This window comes from Bombina bombina, chromosome 5 (genome assembly GCF_027579735.1).
Source record: "Bombina bombina isolate aBomBom1 chromosome 5, aBomBom1.pri, whole genome shotgun sequence".
Lineage (NCBI taxonomy): Eukaryota > Metazoa > Chordata > Amphibia > Anura > Bombinatoridae > Bombina > Bombina bombina.
Genome location: NC_069503.1, coordinates 324,175,975 through 324,194,700, shown reverse-complemented (window position 1 = coordinate 324,194,700; position 18,726 = coordinate 324,175,975). Strand labels below are relative to the sequence as shown.

Here is an 18,726-nt window from a genome sequence, read left to right as displayed (position 1 = left end):
TCACCAAAGTCATGGCCCTCTATAGCTGCCCAATGGCCAGAGTTAGAGTTAATGGCTTGCTGTCAGCCCCATTTAGGATACATAATGGTACCAGACAGGGGTGTCCCCTGTCCCCTCTGTTATTCGCCTGCGTCATAGAGACCTTAGCGATCACCATCAGAAATTGAGTAGGAATTCAGTTCAAATATGCCATAACACACACAAATTATTATTATATGCGGATGATATTTTGTTTTTCTTGGTAGACCCCTTGTCATCGACCCCCCGACTATTAGCTGAATTTGATGTTTTTTTTAGGGTCTCAAACTTTCTTATTAACAAATCTAAGATGGAGATGCTCGCGCTACAGTGTAGCGCAGACTCCCTTAAGCTACTATCGCAAAAATGCCCCTTCCAGATTCAAACTAAAGGCTTAAAGTATCTAGGTATATTCCTTGCACCAACTATCCAGGAGATGTTCGGATCTAACTACATCACACTGCAGAGAAATATCGTAGCAGATCTTTCCTCGTGGAGGTCCAAAGGGGTTTCATGGCTTGGCCGTATAAACTCAGTTAAAATGAATATATTACCTAGGGTGCTATATATATTACAGACACTACCAATCCCTCTACCTAGGGGCTTTTTATTAGCTCTACAGGATAGAATCTTTGATTATATATGGGACAGGAAGAAAGCAAGAATTAATAAAGCATTAATGTGCTTGCCGGTCCGCGAGGATGGATAGGGGGTCCCTAACCTGCCTAAATATAGACAAGCTGTGTTCTTGCAAAGGATAGTAGACTGGTTTAAGAACTATCACGGTAAAAAATGGGTAGCCTTAGAACACGATATAGCAGGGAAATCACACCTGGGTACGATCTGCTGGCAATCAGCCCCTCAACTACATACAGACTTCAGACAGAACACTATACTGATGGAGACCCTAACTGTATGGAAGGGGATACTTAGAGAATACACACATATATCCTCCCGGTTCTCCCTACTGACCCCTCTTACTGAAAACACTGAACTCCCTATAGGCCTACTAAAAAAAGCTAGGCAAATTGAGACTCCACTTAGGACCTTATGGGCAATACATTTAGGCGACAAGACTACTGACCGAGGGGGAACTGGTAGAGAGGGGCCTAATGGTCTTCAGCAGCTGGTTTGTCCTTCAACAATGTCATTCGTACATATGCAAACATAAAGAAAGACGTAACCTAGTCAGACCTCTCAGTTTGAGACATTGTGTCATTCAGAATCCCCAGCGACAAGGACCCTATCACTGACGTACGCGCTGCTACAAAAAACAGCTGTGGGCTATACCCCTTACTACATAGACAGATGGAATGATGAGCTAGATACTGAAATATCAATGTCTGATATTGTTAAATTATTCAACAATGTTACCAAAGTCTCCGTATCCAGTAATCTTATAGAGCTTAACATTAAAATCCTACAACGGTGGTATCTCACCCCAACTTGGATCAATAAATTGTTTCCATCGATCTCACATAAATGCTGGCAGTGCGGTGAAGAGAGAGGGTCTATGTTTCACATTTGGTGGACTTGTGGATTATTGAAGCCAATGTGGTTGGCAGTAGTTAGGGCGACTAACACAATGACTGAACTGACTCTAGAACCGGACCCTAGATTTTGGTTATTAAATGCAGTGCCTAATAAAATCCCAACGTATAAGAAAAAGTAGATTTTTATTGCTAGCAATTGCCTCAAAAAATTGATAGCAAAAAACTGGAAGTCTCAGGTAGCATTAAACATAGCCATATGGTATGCTCAATTTCAATTCATACTATCACTAGAAGAATACGCTTACATGAGGAATGGTAGAGGCGAGATATTTCTACAAATGAAGGTTATGTGGGAAACATTTATTAATAACATCTAGAATATGAGTAGAGAGAGATACAAAGTAAAGGGATAGCACTGCGGGTCATGATAGAATGGGTGTTAAAGATAATGGATTCAAAAACAAAAGCGAATAGCAACTTGTGGAACATGGTTAATTATTTGTTGTTGTGATAAATGTTTTATTTCTCATATTGTATAAACTCTGCATGGACGGTTTGTTGTAAACTGTATACTTTCTTCTCTGTAATGCAATGCAGAAATTACAATAAAAACATTGTTATAAAAAAAAAAGATCTTGCATCCTCTTAACTAAGTTATTATTTTGGGGCCATTTAGTAGCTTTTGACAAATTATTAGAGCAGGAGCTTCCAAAACCTGCGTCTGCTCGAGTCGATAGTTGGCTCCGCCTCCCAGTTAATAACTATTTAATAACTATTCTACTTAGTTAAAATAAATACAAACTTGCCTGTACACTAAAAATGAATCCTAAGCTAGCTACAATGTAACTATTAGTTATATTGTAGCTAGCTTAGGGTTTATTTTACAGGTAAGTATTTAGTTTTAAATAGGAATAATTTAGTTAATGATAGGAATTTTTAGTTAGATTTCTTTTAATTATATTTAAGTTAGGGGTGTTAGGGTTAGACTTAGATTTAGGGGTTAATAACTTTAATATAGTGGCAGCGACGCTGGGGGCGGCAGATTAGGGGTTAATAATATTTAACTAGTGTTTGCGAGGCGGGAGTGCGGCGGTTTAGGGGTTAATATATTTATTATAGTGGTGGCGATGCCCGGTTCGGCAGATTATGGGTTAACAATTTTCTTTTAGTGTTTGCGATGTGGGAGGGCCTCGGTTTAGGGGTTAATATGTAGTTTATGGGTGTTAGTGTACTTTTAAGTACTTTAGTTAAGAGTTTTATGCTACGACTTTGTAGTGTAAAACTCTTAACTACTGACTTTAAAATGCGGTACCAGTCTTGACAGGAGATGGTCTACCGCTAACTTTTTGGCAGACTCGTAATACTGGCGCTATGCAAGTCCCATTGAAAAAAGGGGATACACAATTTGTGTAAGTGGATTTGCGGTATTGCCAAGTCTGGCCAAAAAAGTGAGCGGTACACCTGTATCTGCAAGACTCGTAATACCAGCGGGCGTTAAAAAGCAGCGTTAGGACCGGCTAACGCTGCTTTTTAAGTCTAACGCAAAACCCGGAATCTAGCCGTATATTTTTTTCTTTCATTATTCAGATAAAGCACGCAATTTTAAAAAATGTTCTAACTGACTTATCTTAGAAAACTTTCTTCATTCCCTTGGTATCTTTTGTTGAAAAGCAGGGACATTATCTCAGGAGCGTGCATGTGTTTGGAGCACCATATTGCAGCAGTTTTGCAAGTATGTTTTCCATGTGCAAGAAAAATAGTTGGCAGTACTATTTATTGCCATGTAATTCTTCAGATACCTACCTAAGTATATCTTCAACAAAGAATACCATGGGAACTGAGAAATTTTGATTATAGAAGTACAATTTGGGTTTCATATCCTATTATATAAAAGGCCAAGTGTGTTTGTCCAAAGCTGTCATGTGCAGTAGAGACAGCACGAGGACAAACACACCTGGCCTTACCTGACAATCCATGCTGTTTGTGGTGAAAGTGGGCATTACCGGATGTGGGCGTGGCAAGGCAAGACATTGGGCGTGGCCGGGTGGGGAGAGAAATAGAAAGAGAAGGGGAGAGACAAAAAGAGATAGGAAAGAGTTAAAGAGAGGGGGAAGAGCAGAAGAGAGGGGAAAGAGAGAGAGCACAAAAGAGAGGGGGAGAGAGAGAGCACAAAAGAGGGTGAGAGAGAGTGCAAAAGAGAGGGGGAGAGAGAGAGAGTGCAAAAGAGAGGGGGAAAGAGAGTGTGCAAAAGAGGGGGAGAGAGAGAGAACGCAAAAGAGAGGGGGAGAGAGAGCAAAAGAGAGGGGGAGAGAGAGCAAAAGAGAGGGGGGAGAGAGCAAAAGAGAGGAGGGAGAGAGGTGGGAGAGGGAGCAAAAGAGAGGGGGAGAGAGAGCAAAAGAGAGGGCTGGAGAGAAAGAGCAAAAGAGAGGGATGGAGAGAGAGAGCAAAAAAAGGAGAGAGAGGCAGAGCAAAAGAGAGGGGAGAGAGCGCAAAATAGAGGGGGGGAGAGAGAGCAAAAGAAAGAGAGGAGAGAGCGCAAAAGAGAAGGGGGAGGGAGAGAGCACAAAAGAGAGGGGGGAGATAAAGAGCGCAAAAGAGAGGGGGAGAGAGAGAGCGCAAAAGAGGGGGAGAGAGAGCGCAAAAGAGAAGGGGAGAGAGAGAGCATGCAAAAGAGAGGGGGAGAGAGAGAGTGCAAAAGAGAGGTGGAGAAAGAGTGCGCAAAAGAGGGGGAGAGAGATAGCGCAAAAGAGATGGGGAGAGAGTGCAAAAGAGAGGGGAGAGAGAGCACGCAAAAGAGGGGGGAGAGAGAGAGAGTGCAAAAGAGAGAGAGAGCATAAAAGAGAGGGGGAGAGAGAGCGCAAAAGAGAGGGGGAGAGAGAGCAAAAGAGAGGGGGGAGAGGGAGCAAGAGAGAGGGGGGAGAGAGAGAGCAAAAGAGAGGTGGAGCAAGAGAGAGCGCAAAAGAGAGGGGGAGAGAGCGCAAAAGAGAGGGGGAGAGAGCGAGCAAAAGAGAGGGGGAGAGAGAGAGCAAAATAGAGGGGGAAGAGAGAGAGCAAAAGAGAGGGGGGAGAGATAGAGCAAAAGAGAGGTGGAGCAAGAGAGAGCACAAAAGAGAGGGGGAGAGAGCACAAAAGAGAGGGGGAGAGAGCACAAAACAAAGGGGGAGAGAGAGAGCAAGCGGTGGGACCGCTGTACTGCAAAAAATAGCCAGTGTGAATGGGCTTTAAGACTAGTCCTTTTAATATTTCTTTAACATTTTAAGGATGTCCTTTTTTATTTTATTTTTTACAGAGAAGTAGATATATATTTAAGAAGAGAGTAAAGATTAATTATATTTTACAGAAGCGCAGAAGAGTAGAATGAACAATATTTTTTATGACAAGATGTATTACAAATGAGTCATAACATTTTTAATCAAACGGTTTCCCATTATATCCAAAGCCAAAGCTAAATTATAAATCACAAGAGATTTTGCAAAAATGCTAAGCATAATCCTAAGGGGTTTGAAGCAATATATTTGAGAGAAAAAAAATAATTACAAAAGCAGATACATATTACAATAAAAACAAAACTACAGGGATATTTTAAAAGAATGCTGCTTGATATTGGAATATGAAATACCAAGATGATTAAAGATATGGTCCAAATAAATATGATTAAAATATTTATGTAGGGATTTCTGAATTCATGTAAAACTTTTTTTATTAACAATACTGACACTGTTTGGCCCTTGATAAATTGGCCCCATAGTATCTATGTACTTACATTACACTTTATAGCCAAGTGAAAAAAAATAATAAAGGCAGGCAATAATAAAACACATATTATAAAGGACCCCATGGACAAAACTGGGTGCAGACAAGGTTCCTAGACTTGGGAACCTATTCATCTGACTTTGTGGTGAATGGGCACACAAACCTGCATGTCTAATGTTGCCCCCTTCTCTAGTGGGAAAAATCGCGCAATAGAAGGGCCTGTCAATTGAGTGATTTATTGCTACCAACTCACAGGTGGCAGAGACGTTAAGAAGCAGTGGTCTGCTTCATATACTGTGGAAACTAGGCTTGCACATGCAAACCTACCCCACAAGGGCTCATAAGTAGCGTGCACTGCTTATTACATTGAGCTCAAACAATGGACAAGGATTTTAAGCAAGCTATATCGATATTATTTTCAGTTGCTCTCTATAGTTGAGCTGCTTATACCTAAGTTTATTGCCTCGTTGTTTACTGAATACTGGCTCGAGGATGATCTGGAATCTATTTTTTTATTTTATATGCACATTTAAGTTTCATAAAAGTTTTGCTAGATGATAAAACATTTCTTATATATGCTATAAACAAAAAATATTCAGAGTTATTGTTTTAGGGAATGTATAGTCCAACAAAATTATATAGTTTAGCCAAAATCCCCAATGTGGTACTTTGATTTATTTTGCATTTAACCCCTTAATGACCACAGCACTTTTCCATTTTCTGTCCGTTTGGGACCAAGGCTATTTTTACATTTCTGCGGTGTTTGTGTTTAGCTGTAATTTTCCTCTTACTCATTTACTGTACCCACACATATTATATACCGTTTTTCTCGCCATTAAATGGACTTTCTAAAGATACCATTATTTTCATCATATCTTATAATTTACTATAAAAAAAATTATAAAATATGAGGAAAAAATGGAAAAAAACACACTTTTTCTAACTTTGACCCCAAAAATCTGTTACACATCTATGACCACCAAAAAACACCCATGCTAAATAGTTTCTAAATTTTGTCCTGAGTTTAGAAATACCCAATGTTTACATGTTCTTTGCTTTTTTTGCAAGTTATAGGGCCATAAATACAAGTAGCACTTTGCTATTTCCAAACCACTTTTTTTCAAAATTAGCGCTAGTTACATTGGAACACTGATATCTTTCAGGAATACCTGAATATCCATTGACATGTGTATATTTTTTTTTAGAAGACAACCCAAAGTATTGATTTAGGCCCATTTTGGTATATTTCATGCCACCATTTCACCGCCAAATGCGATCAAATAAAAAAAATCGTTCACTTTTTCACAAATTTTTTCACAAACTTTAGGTTTCTCACTGAAATTATTTACAAACAGCTTGTGCAAATATGGCACAAATGGTTGTAAATTCTTCTCTGGGATCCCCTTTGTTCATAAATAGCAGACTTATATGGCTTTGGTGTTGCTTTTTGGTAATTAGAATGCCACTAAATGCCACTGCGCACCACACGTGTATTATGCCCAGCAGTGTAGGGGTTAATTAGGGAGCATGTAGGGAGCTTTTTGGGGTAATTTTAGCTTTAGTGTAGTGTAGTAGACAACCCCAAGTATTGATCTAGGCCCATTTTGGTATATTTCATGCCACCATTTCACCGCCAAATGTGATCAAATAAAAAAAAAAGTTACATTTTTCACAATTTTAGGTTTCTCACTGAAATAATTTACAAACAGCTTGTGCAGTTATGGCACAAATGGTTGTAAATGCATCTCTGGGATCCCCTTTGTTCAGAAATAGCAGACATATATGGCTTTGGCATTGCTTTTTGGTATTTAGAAGGCCGCTAAATGCCGCTGCGCATCACACGTGTATTATGGCTAGCAGTGAAGGGGTTAATTAGGTAGCTTGTAGGGAGCTTGCAGGGTTAATATTAGATTTAGTGTAGAGCTCAGCCTCCCACCTGAAACATCAGACCCCCTGATCCCTCCCAAACAGCTCTCTTCCCTCCCCCACCCCACAATTGTCCCCGCCATCTTAAGTACTGGCAGAAACTCTGCCAGTACTAAAATAAAAGGTATTTGGCCCTTTTTAAAAAAAAAAAAAAGAAGCATATTTACATATGCTGATGTGTACGATCCCCCCTTAGACCCCAACCTCACTGATCCCCCCTAAAAAGCTCTATAACCCTCCCACTCTAACTTAATGGGCGCCATCTTGGGTACTGGCAGCTGTCTGCCAGTACCCAGTTTAGAAGAAAAAAATGTTTTTTTTTAACATTTATTAAAAGTTTCTGTAGTGTAGCTTCCCCCCACACAAAACCAACCCCCCACCCCTCCATGATCACTTTTTGTGCTTTTGCACAAACAAGATTAGGTCTTAATTATTAAAACATTTTCCGTAGTGTAGCGGTTCCCACCCGCTCCCGCCCCGTGCACGCGCCCGCCCGCCACCCTCCGTGCACGCGCGCGCGCCCGTGCGCGCCCCCGACGATCGCGCCCCCGATCCCGCCCCCCTTGACGTCATGCGGCACACCGATGGCCGCCCACCCGCCTCCCAAGTCGGCTCCCACCCACCAACGAAACCGGCCATCGATGTCCGGTGCAGAGAGGGCCACAGAGTGGCTCTCTCTGCATCGGATGGCCGTAAAAGGTTATTGCAGGATGCCTCCATATCGAGGCATCACTGCAATAACCGGAAAGCAGCTGGAAGCGAGCAGGATCGCTTCCAGCTGCTTTCCACACCGAGGACGTGCAGGGTACGTCCTCAGGCATTAACTGCCTTTTTTTTGAGGACGTACCCTGCACGTCCTCGGTCATTAAGGGGTTAAAGGGACACTGAACCCAATTTTTTTTTTCTTTCGTGATTCAGATAGAGGATGACATTTTAAGCAACTTTCTAATTTACTCCTATTATCAAATTTTCTTCATTCTCTTGGTATCTTTATTTGAAATGCAAGAATGTAAGTTTAGATGCCGGCCCATTTTTGGTGAACAACCTGGGTTGTTCTTGCTGATTGGTGGATAAATTCATCCACCAATAAAAAAGTGCTGTCCAGAGTACTGAACCCCCAAAAAAGCTTAGATACATTCTTTTTCAAATAAAGATAGCAAGAGAACAAAGAAACATTGATAATTGGAGTAAATTAGAAAGTTGCTTAAAATTGCATGCATCTGAATCACGAAAGAAAAAATTGGGGTTCAGTCTCCCTTTAAGGCAGAATTTTGTTAATTAGAACGTAAAAGATAAATTAAGTTTTATTATATAACCAGTGTCTTGGTTATAATTTTATTTGTAGATAGAAGCTGTTCAGAGCATGGAAATATTTTTTATTGTTTTTATTTTCTGAAATGAGAGATGAATTCTTCAAAATCAATGTTTGTCTAAAGACTTTTAAATGTATTTTATTGAACATGATCGTCAGTCTGATCACATTTGTGTTGCTTAGCTTCAGTCTTTGCGACACACCAACAAACCACAATTTAATGACATTTCTGCTCTAAGTACATGTAATTTAATCAAAAGGATTGTTGTATTGATTCTCTGTGTCATTCAAAATCATCAAAGACTGTGACATTATCACCTGCTGTGGTTCCCTGAGTATTGAAGATTAATAATGGCCTCAGTGTGTATTAAAAGAGAACTGACTATGTGTTACTTTTATTTTTCAGATAGATTTCTGTTATTAATAAATATTTTCTAGAAAGCTGGATTTGTGGACAAGAATAACAATTTTAACACCCATAACTCAGTATAATTCTAAACATATACACCTAGATTTAGAGTTTTGCGTTAGCCGTCAAAAGGGGTCCTAACGCTGCTTTTGGTCGCCCGCTGGTATTTAGAGTCAGGCAGGAAAGTGTCTACCGCTCACTTCCCTACCGCGATTCCAGGCTACTGCAGATCCCCTTACGCCAATTGCGTATCCTATCTTTTCAATAAGATCTGCCTAACACTGGTATTTGGAGTCTTGGGAAAAGTGAGCCGTAGACCCTCTACCGACAAGACTCATAACGCCAAAAAAAGTCAGTAGTTAAGAGCTTTATGGGCAAATGCCGGAATATAAAGCTCTTAAATACTGTGCTCTAAAGTACACTAACACCCATAAACTACCTATGTACCCCTAAACCGAGGCCCCCCCCACATCGCCGCCACTCTAATAAAATTTTTTAACCCCTAATCTGCCGACCGAACACTGCCGCCACCTACATTATCCCTATGAACCCCTAATCTGCTGCCCCTAACATCGCCGACCCCTATATTATATTTATTAACCCCTAATTTGCCCCCCCCCAACGTCGCTGCTACCTAACTACACTTATTAACCCCTAATCTGCCGACCGGACCTCGACGCCACTATAATAAATGTATTAACCCCCTAAACCGCCACACTCCCGCCTCGCAAACAATATAATAAATAGTATTAACCCCTAATCTGCCCTCCCTAACATCGCCGCCACCTACCTACAATTATTAACCCCTAATCTCCCTCCCGCACCGTCGCCACTACTATAATAAATTTATTAACCCCTAAACCTAACTCTAACCCTAACCCTAACACCCCCCTAACATAAATATAATTTAAATTAAACGAAATAATATTCCTAAAATTAACTAAATTAATCCTATTTAAAACTAAATACTTACCTATCAAATAAACCCTAATATAGCTAAAATATAACTAATAATTACATTGTAGCTATTTTAGGATTTATATTTATTTTACAGGCCACTTTGTATTTATTTTAACTAGATACAATAGCTATTAAATAGTTAATAACTATTTAATAGCTACCTAGTTAAAATAAATACAAAATTACCTGTAAAATAAATCCTAACCTAAGTTACAAATACACCTAACACTACAATATCATTAAATTAATTAAATAAATTACATAGAATTAGCTAAAATAAAATGCAATTAAATAAACTATACTATAATACAAAAAAAGAATTGCAAGCAGTTTAAACTAATTACACCTAATCTAAGCCCCCTAATAAAATAAAAAAGCCCCCCAAAATAAAAAATTCCCTACCCTTAAATACAAAAGTAATCAGCTCTTTTACCAGCCCTTAAAAGGGCTTTTTGCGGGGCCTTGCCCCAAAGTAATCAGCTCTTTTACCTGAAAAGAAAAATACAATACCCCCCCCAACATTACAACCCATCAGCCAATCGGAATGAACTTAAATCTGATTGGCTGATTGCATCAGCCAATCAGATTTTTTTCTACCTTAATTCTGATTGGCTGATAGAATTCTATCAGCCAATAGGAATTGAAGGGACACCATCTTGGATGACATCCCTTAAAGGAACCTTCATTCGTCGTTAGTCCGTCGGTTGAAGAGGATGGCTCCACGTCGGCTCCATTGAAGAAAGCTCCGCTCCGGATGGATGAAGATTGAAGACGCCGCCTGGATGAACACTTCTACCGGATGGAGGACCTCTTCTTTGCCGCTTGGATGAAGACTTCTACCGGATCAAGGACCTCCTCTGCGCACCTTGGATGAAGAATTCGGCTCGGCTGGGTGAAGACGACTCAAGGTAGGATGATCTTCAGGGGGTTAGCGATAGGTTTATTTAAGGGGGTTTGGGTGGGTTAGAGTAGGGGTATGTGGGTGGTGGGTTGTAATGTTGGGGGTATTGTATTTTTCTTTTCAGGTAAAAGAGCTGATTACTTTGGGGCAAGGCCCGACAAAAAGCCCTTTTAAGGGCTGGTAAAAGAGCTGATTACTTTTGTATTTTAGAATAGGGTAGGGAATTTTTTATTTTGGGGGGCTTTTTTATTTTATTAGGGGGCTTAGATTAGGTGTAATTAGTTTAAACTGCTTGTAATTCTTTTTTATTTTTTGTAATTTAGTGTTTGTTTTTTGTATAATAGTATAGTTTATTTAATTGTATTTTATTTTAGCTAATTGTATGTAATTTATTTAATTAATTTAATGATAGTGTAGTGTTAGGTGTATTTGTAACTTAGGTTAGGATTTATTTTACAGGTAATTTTGTATTTATTTTAACTAGGTAGCTATTAAATAGTTATTAACTATTTAATAGCTATTGTACCTAGTTAAAATAAATACAAAGTGGCCTGTAAAATAAATATAAATCCTAAAATAGCTACAATGTAATTATTAGTTATATTGTAGCGATATAAGGGTTTATTTGATAGGTAAGTATTTAGTTTTAAATAGGATTAATTTAGTTAATTTTAGGAATATTATTTTGTTTAATTTAAATTATATTTAAGTTAGGGGGGTGTTAGGGTTAGGGTTAGAGTTAGGTTTAGGGGTTAATAAATTTATTATAGTAGCGGCGACGGTGCGGGCGGAAGATTAGGGGTTAATAAGTGTAGGTAAGGTAGCGGCGATGTTGGGGGGGGCAGATTAGGGGGTAATAAATATAGGTGTCGGCGATGTTAGGGGCAGCAGATTAGGGGTTCATAAGTATAATGTAGGTTGCGGCGGTGTACGGAGCGGCAGATTAGGGGTTAATAGTATAATGCAGGTGTCAGCGATAGCGGGGCAGAAGATTAGAGGTTAATAAGTCTAAGGTTAGGGGTGTTTAGACTCGGGGTACATGTTAGGGTGTTAGGTGCAGACTTAGAAAGTGTTTCCCCATAGGAAACAATGGGGCTGCGTTAGGAGCTGAACGCTGCTTTTTTGCAGGTGTTAGGTTTTTTTTTCAGCCCAAAATGCCCCATTGTTTCCTATGGGGATATCGTGCACGAGCACGTTTTGCCAGCTTACCGCTACAGTAAGCAACGCTGGTATTGAGGGTTGAAGTGGAGCTAAGTTAGGCTCAACGCTCCCTTTTTTGAGCCTAACGCAGCCCCTCAGACAACTCTAAATACCAGCGTTGTTGGAAGGGTGCGTTGGCAAAAAAAGCAGCGTTAGCTACGCGGCTTTTTACCGACAAAACTCTAAATCTAGGCAATAGTTTTATTTTTATTGTCATAAATCTAGCACAGATCTATTGTTGTGGTTTATGCTTAATATTTTCATACCTGGTATGATATATCATTCATGGAAATACATGTGTTATGCTTTAAAGTACACAAATGACCATTATATTTAGACCAATATTCTTTATTTAGGGTAGGGGGAGAATAGAGAGGTATGCAATGATGCCGCTTTTCAGGATACAAATCTGCAACTGCCTGGTCTAGCTGAGCTATCATTGGTCAATTGATTGACCATTGTAAGGAAAAATATATGGTGGCAATCAAGGGCTGATTCTCTAAAGGTTCATCATTTTTAGCGATTCTGTAAGGGCATTAGTTTTTATATCCAATCTGCTGCTAGAATTTTGAAATATTGTTCGCAACTGATAGCGAGTACAGTTACGCAAATAGGCTTCTTAGAAAAAAATCTGTACAACCCCTGTTGCAAATTTTGTATTTTAGAATAAGTAGAACATATTCTGCTATGTGAAGAAAATTGGAATGTGAAATACTCATATTTCATGTCGGGTTAGCGCACTTAAGTAAAAGCAATTGGGTTTGCGCGCAAGTAAGGGTGTACTTTTTTCCCCCCACTTTTCACGCTCCATTGAAGTCTATGGGGGAAAACATTAACTAATTCACTATATTTCTGCTTTTTGCACGCGTCAAGTTACTACCCGTGCAAAAACTTCTAATATGTGCACTACACGACACATGCAAAGAGCTTACTTCAAGTGAAGGTAACGCGCGAGTGGGGGCGCAGAATACAGCTCCACTTGTAATCTAGCCCTTTATATATCAAAATAATGTGATATTTGTATGAATGTATTTTTATTTATAACAGTTTAATTAAAAGTAAATTGTTTGGTTGCCTCAATGTAGAGTAAAAATGTCTATGATAAAGATTGACACTATTTATTATTGTTGTTAACTGTATTATGATAGATAATTGGCACATAGGGCATGGAGTCCATGTCTGGTTTCTCCCATCACCCTTAGGGAGACTTGCACAGGGTCATATTGCAAATACATACAGTAAGAGAAGTGCCTTGCTCACATGCTCTAAAGGGATGCAACTGCACCTCATTGACATGGCACAGAAAGGCCAAAACATACATCTGGGGTTTGTTGTTTTCCCTTGTTCAGAGGAGAATTGCCTGGTATTTCAGGGCAGGAGTGTCTTTTGGCACAAGCAGACTGATATGCTATAGGATATTTCTCCTCTGTGAAAAGCATAGTGAGTGAAAAGGGAATGCACCCTGAGTGGCACTGGCTTTGTGGACAAGCACAGAGGTTTTTCCAGCTTTTTTTCTGTCTCAGTTGAGTTTGTCTCTCAATTTTCTTTCTGTGTATAAAAATTGCTCTTGCATTTCCTTAAGAGTAAAAGGAGAAACCAGATGTGGACTCCTTGCTCACATACCCTAGAGGGATGCAACAGCACCTCACTAAAGAAGCTCAGAGAGGCTGAAACATACATCTGGGGTTTGTTGTTTTCCCTCGTTCAGAGGAAAATTGTCTGATATTTCAAGGATGGACTGTCCTTTGGCAGGATCAGACTGATATGCTACAGAATATGTATCCTCTATGAAAGGCATGGAAAGTGAAAAGAGACGCCCCCCCCCCCCTGAGTGGCACTGGCCATGTGGACAAGCACATCATTTTTTCCTGCTTTTGCTCTGTCTCAGCTGAGTGTGTCTCTCAATTTTCTTTTTTGTGGATGATGACCAAACACCACAGAGTAGGAAGGGAAGGAGCTGGATTTCAAAATCAATCAGTGTCATAGCTAAGGGCAGGGTAACCTAGCTTTGGAATGTTACATTTGGAAATGCTATTTGCTCAATGAGCTGGATTACATTTGTGAGCGCTGATGATTCAATATATTGCCAGTTAATGAAAATACTCAGTCACTTTTCACATTATTTGGGGAACAAGAGAGGAGCTCCTGAGCTACTGTAGACAGGGCAGGCAAATAATCCTCTTGTCATCCCAAGAGCTCAGAGGGTATGCTGTAGGAGGAAAATGAGGTTTGCAAAAGATAAGCATTTACAATGTCTGAGTCACATTGCCCTTTCTTTAGGGGGCTTCTGTGGGTTCCACCAAACAGTCTACTACCTCTAACCAAAATGCAGCTTCTCCACTCAGCTGTGTTGTGCTTCTGCAGCAGGTTGGAGTTGAAGAAAAAAATATATCTGCCTCCTGCTGCTGTACTTCTTCCTCACAAAGCATACCTCACTTCTATTGGACTTCAAGAACAAAACAAATCAGTTTCACCCTCCAAGTCGGCAGTTTATTAGTTCCGAGAGCCATTTTCTGCTTAATTCTGGGATCACACAAGGTGACCAGCATAAGTTCAGGACATTTCTCTAGATGGTCTCGCGTGTGATCTTTCAGCTGTCTGCTGACAAGTGCAGCTATATCACTGCTTAGTGCTCCTCCAGGAACAACTTCCTCTTCTACTCCACAAGGAATCCCTTCATGTTTTTTTAAGAAGGCATCCATCTTGCTCAATAGGTGAGTGAACAAAGGTATGATGACCCAGACTGGCAGTGGTTTGGCTCAAGATCATGGTGACATCCCTAAAAGGCTTTAGGACTGCAACTAACTGACCGATCATGGTCCACTCATCACTACCTAATGGACACCCAATGCCAATGTATTTATTTGAAACCATAACATTGATAGCACTCTGCTGCTCCAAGATATTTTCCTGCGTTTCCAAAGTCGAGTTCCACCTAGTAGTTATGTCTTGCTTAAGATGGTGCTGGGGAAGCCCTGCCTTCTCTTGTTCCTGTCTAAAGAGCTAACTGGCTTTAACACTTTGCTGGAAGTGGCCTGCAATCTTTCTGCACCATTTAAGTAAAGTTGATAGCCTAGAGTTGTCTTCAGGGATAGCCTTTACCACCAGGTGGAGGATGTGAGCCAAACAATACAAACCTATAAAGTCCCTCTCATGGAAAGCGTTCACCAGATTGGTTGCTACATTAGTGACAACTAATCATATTTCCAACTTTGTGCCTGCTCCACCATTTTCCTAAGAGCTGCAAAAGAGCCAACTTTTTCTTCAACACAGCAACACAGGAATGGTAAGAGGAATATGCTCCTGCTGAATGTGCTCATGAAGGGAAGTAGTAGTTGGTAGCAACTGTTTCAATCAATTACTTCAAAGGCTCCCCTTTAAGCATGGCAAAGGATGCACCACCAACAGCTACCAGCTGACCTATTTTAGTTTAATTTTCTTGACTGCTGGCTGGACATCTCTCTAGAGTAAAACCCCCCCAAAATCCTCTAGGGTGAGATGAACACTTTGTTTTGATGTTTAAGGTGGTACCTGACTCTGCTGACTGCTGTCAATACCGCGTCCCCTCGTCTGACTACTGCTGGTAGTGCTGTTCCTAGTAGGTGGCATTGCCAGCTGTAATAAGGAGATTGTTGTGCTGTAGCAGCTGGCCCCACCTTCGTCCCTCAATAACACAGCCTTGTGGTGCATGTGGAGATGTTGGTGCTTCCCGGAGCTGGTAAGTTGACCCAACACTGTCCCACGGCAACCTTCTTTGACACACAATTTACACTTAGCAAAGTGGTTCCACACCTTTGAGTAGCGTTAAGCAATTTCTGCCTCTGCCTGCCTTCTACTGCTGTTGAGGGCTCCTTGCCTGTGGTTTGAGATGTAGCACTGTCCATTTACTACTACTCGTTGCTCCCTATATTTTATCCAGTTATTTATCCATGATCCAACATTTTCAGCTATTCCTATTCCCTTAATTTTGAATCTCTGATGTGGCACTGTATCAAATGCCTTTGCAAAATCTAAGTATATCACATCCATTGATTCCCCTTTATCTATATTTTTACTTACTTTTATCCTTTTTTCATTTATTGCAGTTTATTGCTGTAGCTAAATATTTTTATCTTCGTCAGTTTTTTCCAATAAGCTTGCTGTAAGGTGCTTATGGATCAGAATACAATTGCAAATGCTTCTACTACAGGTGATAGGTTACGCAATACTGTCTGGCCAGCCAATATTGTGCTGATTCATTTGGATAATAACACATTGTACCTGTGTTTGTGTTGTAATTATGTTAGCACTTTCCAGCTTTAACATGAAGCAAGGGTTACATTACGATGTGCTGAGGAAGTAAGTCCCACTGCTTTTGTTTATTTAATAAGATAGGCCATTTTTTAAATTATTACCATGCTTAGGAGAGGATTTTTGTTACTGGATTAGTAAATGGTTGCAAGCACATTTATTGTTTCGAAATCCAGTTGCAGTTTAACACTATAGACTATATAACTGTGCTGTTGTAAATAAGTATGCTGGTACTTAGTTATAGGTTGTTAGTCAGTAGTCTGTGGCTATCTATGAAAGGGTCCAGTGTAGTTTCTACTTTATAGTGCATCTTAAAACTATTTATATCTAAAGCAATGTTTCTAGATTGACTAGTAAAAAAAATATCTAATGAAATGGCACAATTGGGGCTACTATAGATCTGATCTAATCGGCCTAAGGAAGTCAGTTTTTTAATGAAATTTCGAAGACAAAAAAGTTTATTTTTTGTAACTCCTTTTCCTGGTTGTCTGCATTCTGCTTTTTTGTCATGAATATATCAAGGCATCTAAATAACAATAAAAAAAAATAAAAAAATATTTTAAGAGAACAATAAAACATGTTATTTTATTGATCAGGGGTGAATGTTGAACATCGGGTGCTCCATTTTGTTTCAGTGCTGTGTTCTACTCTTTAAAACCTAAAGTGCACATTTTTCTGAGTTGATGCAGAATATGTTGCTAATACTTTAATACATTCTTAGGTTTTCACCAAAAAAACATTCAAACAAGACAAGAAATGTGATATACTAAAACAAAAAGAGCAGATGTAACTGCAGAGTTTATCTAAATGTTTAAGGATAATATAGGGGTTGATAGCAATTTTGTTTTTGTTTTCTATAGATTTCTAAACGTCAGTTGGTTTTGTCTGTGTGTTTTCTGTTCATACCCTGCTTTAACGTGTTCTCCTCATAGACTTCAATGGAGCGCCCAAACTGAAACCCCCCCCCACCTATAATTGTGCACAACCACTAACTTAATATTATACATTCCAACGTTCTTCACATTGAAATATACATAATATACTGTATATTTATGTAGTGTATTTTTTTGTATGTATATACACATATAAATACTAGGGTTGGCGAATGTGTAAATTTTCGAATTCGAATGTTAGAACTTATGTTATTACCGAAATTCTAATTATAAATCCGAATGTTGATAAGAACGAATTTTCTTAAAAATTCTATAATCGAATGCTATTTACAGTTTTCGAATGTCACTTTCGAATTCGAATGTTTATAATTATATCTAATGTCCACATTCGAAATTTCGAATATAACATTCTATTTAACAAATACTATTCAGAAGTTCAATAGTTCATGTGGTAGGGAGGGAATATAGTAAATTGATACATAATAGATACAAATATATCATTTCAAATGTTTCTATATAGAATATTGCATAATTCGAATATTACATTTAAAGAAAGCATTAGAAATACTATTACAAACATATAAATTTGAATTTTTCGAATTAGAATATTGCATAATTTGAATATTACATTTAAAGGAAGCATTAGAAATACTATAAGAAATATAAATTTGAAATTTTCAAAACTAATATTTTCTAATGTAATCGTAAAATTCGAAACCGAACATTCGAAATTCGAATGTTAGAATGTTATGTAAACATTTGAAATTCGAACGAACAAATGTGTTAAAATTCGTTTCATTTTTCGAATGTTGCGAAACATTCGCCCATCCCTAATAAATACATAAATACATCTAAACACATATATATATATATATATATATATATATATATATATATGTACACACACACATACTGTACATACAGTACATACATACACATATTTAGGCATGTATATGTATGTATATATATGTTAGAACTCTTTAAGCCCTTATAAAAAAAAAAAATATTTGTTATCAGATAGTGTTTATATTAGTGTAATTGTACTTTTAAATGTATTTATATTGTGTTTTATGAAACTTTATTTTAACTCGCTACCCATTATGGGAGTTCTGAATTTGTGATTGCACTCAAGTGAATGTGTTTACTTTCAACTTATGATATGAGCGCTGTTTCTGACACATGCAAAAAGCATGGAAAAAACCTGAAAAAAAGTAAACTGACACTTGTATTTTAGCCCTGGCTAGCCTTGTTCTCTGTAGAATCAACTAGGGATGGGCGAATGTGTTTATATCCAAATTCAAATGTTAGAACGAATGTTATTTTAGAAATTCGATTTACATAATAGAATGTTGATAAGAATGAATGTTCTTAAAAATTCGATTTTCGAATGTTATTTACAGTTTTCGAATGTCACATTTGAATTTGAATGTCACATTCGAATTCAAATATTACATTTATAAAACACAATTGTAGACTAGAAACACTATTTCGAATGTCACATTCGAATCGAATGTCACATTAGAATTCGAATATTACATTTATAAAACACAGTATTAGACTAGAAATTCTAT

General features: G+C 38.6%; 1 protein-coding gene across 4 annotated transcripts in view; it reads left to right on the top strand.

Annotated features, from left to right (window-relative positions):
- Nucleotides 1-18,726, top strand: part of DGKB (diacylglycerol kinase beta) — a 1,179,919-nt gene that overhangs the window by 19,514 nt on the left and 1,141,679 nt on the right. The window lies entirely within an intron of this gene.